This window comes from Trichosurus vulpecula, chromosome 4 (assembly GCF_011100635.1).
Source record: "Trichosurus vulpecula isolate mTriVul1 chromosome 4, mTriVul1.pri, whole genome shotgun sequence".
In the NCBI taxonomy this organism is placed as follows: domain Eukaryota; kingdom Metazoa; phylum Chordata; class Mammalia; order Diprotodontia; family Phalangeridae; genus Trichosurus; species Trichosurus vulpecula.
The window spans coordinates 312,592,673-312,597,949 of NC_050576.1; the positions used below are offsets into that span (position 1 = coordinate 312,592,673).

Sequence of the window (5,277 nt, forward strand, 5' to 3'; positions counted from 1 at the left end):
TGCTAAAAGGAACAGTTCCCACCTTTTTGTTCACTGGTGACACAAACCTCTCAATCACAATCCATCACAGACACAGACACATCATAACATAACAGTGTTAGCAATCTCTTTGGTTATAGTTTGGTTTTCTTCAAGCTTATGTTTTTTAAAAAATGCAACTAGAAATAATGTTTCTGGAATCTAAAAGCATCCTCCACTGAAATACAAGCTTGTTCTCATACTGGTATCACATGGTCAAGTTTAAAAAAAAAATCTACATTCCCATAGCATCTAATATCAACATCATATTAAGTAAATACATTTGAAGGAACAGGAAATGTCTATGATTCACAGAAGCCATCAGAAGGAAAGTTCGTCTGGAGAAGACAGTGGTAGAGGGTGTGAGCAGCTGAGGCCGCTCTAGACACTGTCCATGGCCTTGAACTCACTGAGGAGCTACACAGGATTCACATGCTTCTTCTGAGACACTTGCTTGATTTTCATCTGGGTTTCATCCTGCTTCTCCCTCTTCACCAAAGGCTTCTTTTCTGGGGCCTTCATCTTCCAGGACACAGCAGGAAGGTTAAGAGAAGCCATTCCCTGGGATTTCTTGTACTTGGTGGAGGCCACATAGGAAGCCTTCACAGTCTGTACCACAGCATTGATCAGGTTCTTGGCTGCCTGGATCAGGGACATGGCGCTGTCCACCCCAGAGACAACGAGCTCCCCACCCAGGTTCTGAACTTCAGCTTTGACTTTACTGCAGATGTTGAGCTAATGGCAGCAGAGCGCAATGCGTTGCAGGTACGCAAGGAGGTCCTGTTTGCAGGCCGAGTCCAGACAATGGTCCACAATGGTTCTCCCCAACGTATCTATCCTTGATCCTGCCTCAGCAATTTTCTTCGCTGCACTAATTACATCTGATGTGTTTTTAAGGGGTCCTTTGCCTCTGGTGAAGTCTGTCATCTCCATCATGATCATGCACATCTGTTTGGCCAGGACAATAGTGTCATTGCCACTATCATCCCATTTGGACACTTCGGCATCCAGTTTGCTCTTCTCTTCCTGAAAGCTGGCCACCAGCTCTGCGATTTTAGCTTTCTGTTCTTGGGGAAGTTGAGCCATGATAGCAAGTGCACTTTGACCAGCAATCATTGCATCGTCTTCAGTCTGGATACTTGTTCTGCTTCTAACATCAAAGTCTTCAGTCTCAAAGTCGGAATCATCCAACTCTTCAGGAATCCTTATCATTAACACAGCTTTTCTGATATCCCGAATGACATCATAGACCAATCGTGAGGCATCAATAAATTCATTTTCATCCATCGGTTGGGCAGGATCAGAACTGAGAGCTTCCACAGCAGCTTCTACTTGCTCAGTAAAACATGGCATAACTGTATTAGAAAGCAATCTGATGGCCTCAAGAACCTTTTCAGTATAGACTCCGGGTTCATAGTTATCCATCTCTGAAATGACAACATGAATGACTCTGGCTGCCCGACCCCGAATGGCACCAGCAGTGCAGTCTAGACCATAAACTTCTTTTTCTTGGAGAGCAATTACACATTTGTTCACATCTTCCAAAATGTGATTCTCTGAAACAGCCAGGAAATCATCAATGGAAGTTCTGTCATCAACAGCATCTGTTAGAACCTGGACTTGCTTTTCTCACTCTTCTTTAAAAAGATCCATGTTCCCCTGGGCCAAATTGTGGTTTTGCAGCCAAAGCCAATACAGCATTAATAACCTGAGGACAGAGGGCTTCCAGTTGGCTTGCTGACATTCCAACCAGCTTCATACCTTCTTCATTGTTTGAAATAGAACAGGCTAAGTTAGCCACCTCAATTAGTTTGTTAGCATGTTCACGGAAAACTTGAGCATACTCTTTCACTTCTTTCTCATTTCCATTCTTTGCAGACTCGATCAATACCAAAAGTGGCATGTTAGTTTCCAAGAACGATCTGAAATGTGGTCCATGACAGCTAAGCGGAGCTGTCTTCGTAAATCCCTGGTCTTTTTTGTCATTTTGTCTATTGCAGAATTGAGGGCGTCACTTCTTTCTTTACGTCCAGCATTCCCCATGTATTCAGAAAGTAGATCCTGTAAGGCCTATTGAACTGCATTGCACTCTGCAACAATATGTTCCCGCCGATCATCACGAGTACAAGATGAATCTGCCATTATGGCTGCTCCACTGATGATACTTTCCAGGTGTTCCTCAAGAGAAGGTCTGAAACGCTCTTCACTGAAGCTCAGAGGGTCAACGATTATTTGTTTATCAAAGTTATTGAGTGCATACGCCAGTTCCCCTCCTCCACCCTGTTGCTGGGAGGCATCATCAGAAGCTGTGGCTTGTGCTGCCCTGGAGATTCCAGTAACAGCTTGTTGCAACTGTTTGTATATCAAGTCCCTGTTAGCTTTATAAGCAGCTACATCAGGGTGCTGAAGGCAGGCCTGGGCAGCTGTGTACAGTATTGGAATGTTTTTCTGCAGTATTCCTCTGGCTGCAGCCATTTGATCTCGATGGCCCATGTCTTTCAATTCCTGTTGCCTTTTGGCTGCCATAATGTTCAACTTATCCACTTCAGGTTTTAGGGCTTTATACTATATACCTAAATCTTGCTCTGTGCCCGCATTTCCAAGTTTCAAGATACCGTCTTCCACAACTTTCAGCTGAACAAGTTATTTGTAGGCATCTGCCATGTCGGCCAAAATAAGCAACCGGGTAACAGCTGAGAGCAGGGGGCGGGCAGCTCGCACCATGTTGCCACGCTTCACTGAAGAACAGGGGTCGTCTGCAGATTCTCCAGAGGCACTCTTCATCAGATCACCTTGTTTGCGAACATCTTCTACAGCAGCCACAAGTTTCTCCTTGAGACACTGACTCTCCTTGGCAATTTTATCCCTCTTCTCCAAGAAATTCTCAGTTGCTTGTTCAACTGATGCAGCCAATACATGGACCTTCTTAGAGCGACCTCTCTTCTTGTTAGAAGGTCCCTTGTTACTGGTGGTTACCAATGTTGTAACCTGGGTAACAAGGGGCTCCAAAAGTCTTTCAACTGCCAGAGTCCTTATCTCCAGACTTTTGGGGTCCCATTTGAAGTTTATGTTGCCTGCATGTACAGCAGTCATTTCTGCGGTGAGAGGGGTGCGAGCGCAGGAGGAAGAGAGGAGGATCCCAAAGGCCCTGACGCCGAGTGCTGCCACCACTGCCGACGCCGGCCGCTTTTGATAGCAAGTCTTGATCATGGTTAGTTCCACTCTTCTATGAAGAGTTCTTTCAGCAAAGTGAGCCATTTGAAGTAATTGCATTGAACAGTTTTGCAAATCTTCCTAAGTATGGCTAGCTTTTAAGTACTTAAAATTGTTTTGTCCAACATACAGAGTATATATTTTAAGCACAATTTTATTCATTTCTAACCGCAACAAATTCTCTATCAGTTTCTCTATCATCTCATGTTCTGACCATTCACGTTAGTACTTAATTCCAGGTATTACTGAGCCATTCTCCTCATCAATACAGATAATAGGAAGCTCCCAAAGTCTTTCACTAGAAGGCACTGGATTGTTCTGCTGCACCCAGCCCACATTAATTAGGCCAACTGTTAGCAATCTAGTAACCGCGGAATCACATAACCCAGAAGGCAAATGTTTTGTTTGTTTCTCTTTTACCCAAAGGGTGTTTTGGAACAGCCCTCTCATTGATTAAATGTGTCTCCTGAAATGTGACAAGATGGGGAAACACATGTAAAATATTCTCACTTTCTATCTTTTCTCTTCAGTTTTAAACATAATATATTTAGAAAACTGACTTTTGGAAAATCAATTCACACATGTTCACATTTTTAAACCTTTCATTATCCAGAATCACAGAACTCCAGAGCTGAAATAGATCAGAGGTCATCTCCTCTGACCAATACTTGAAAAGGAATCATTTAAAAACATTTTTGACAATGATCAGCCATTCTCCAATTGAAGACCTTCTGGAAAACTAAATTGGTAGAGATGAAGGCAGACTTGCCATGCTGATTTCTCCTAAGATCAGAGGGTCAGTTTCTGAGAGACATCTTTTTAAATATAACAGGACTCCATAGACAGCAGATGTGGGGGTACCTAGGGAGAATTTAGCTTGTCTCTAAAGAAGCAGTTGGTGATACTAATTGCTGAATAGTTGGTCTTTCTTTGCTTATCTCTGCTTTAAAGAGAAGGTCAACATGATTATTTTTCCCCTTAAACATACTTTCCCTTTCACTGTATCAGAGGCTAACTGTACATAGCAGTTGGGGAATAAGGGAACTTAGATTGAAAGAGATTGAATAAAGCAAGTCAGTGGTATGTGGTAAATAATATCAACAACAGAAACAAAGTAGGAATCAATTGACCTTTGAACAAATCCTAGATCTGATATTTACAACCAGTTAGATCTTTAGCATGTCATTTAATATTTCTGAGCCATCAGTTTCCTCACTTATCAAATGAGGAGAGAAATAGGTATTCCCTTAAGTCCCTTTGAGCTCTAAGTTTTTGATACTATATGTATTATGTATTATTGATTTGGTCATAGTTCTTCCATTTCTCACCACAGAGACCAAGACACTAGGGACGGATATCTATGACTTTTTTAAAAGAATTTCCTAGTCTCTCCTTAATAAGTTCATCAGGAAGATTTGCTCTAACTTTGGATTTGATAGAAGGCTTGATCTTGACTAACAGGCTCTCCCCACTCCATTCTTTGGATTTATAAAAAAGAGAGAAGCTGGAACTCCATGAAAGTCACAAAGATGGAACTGAGAGGCAGTGGCTTGCATGTATGCAAGAAAGAGGCTACAATCATAACACTGTTGTTGCCATACTTGAGATCCAAGGTTGATTGAAAAGATCAGGATAACTGAAATCCTCTCTGGCTGAAGTTGAAAGGTCATAATTTCTCAATTCTTCTCCCTTTTCCCTACATCTCCTTTGAAAATGTGTGAGCTTAATGTTTCTTGGACATGAGATACTTCTATCTGTTTTTTAAATGTGTTGACAACTATATGTTTAAACATTTATTTTACGTATTTTCCCAGAAATTGTGCTAAATATGTTAACTACATGAATTGCCAAATTGTTATGATTCAAATAGCTGTGGGGAGGAGTAATAGGAGAAAAAATGGGAGGAGAAACACATAGATCTAAAATGGTAGTATTTCAGCAGAGTAAAGTCACCAATTAGGAATTCAGAGCTAGGAAAGAAACTTATTGATCCTTTCCTTGTTGTTTGTTTTTCACTTCCAAAGAGGGCCAATGGCATCATGGTCT

General features: G+C 41.7%; 1 pseudogene; it reads right to left on the minus strand.

Annotated features, from left to right (window-relative positions):
• Positions 1 to 399: 399 nt before the first annotated feature.
• On the minus strand, positions 400 to 3,142 carry LOC118847590 (annotated as a pseudogene).
• Positions 3,143 to 5,277: the final 2,135 nt, after the last annotated feature.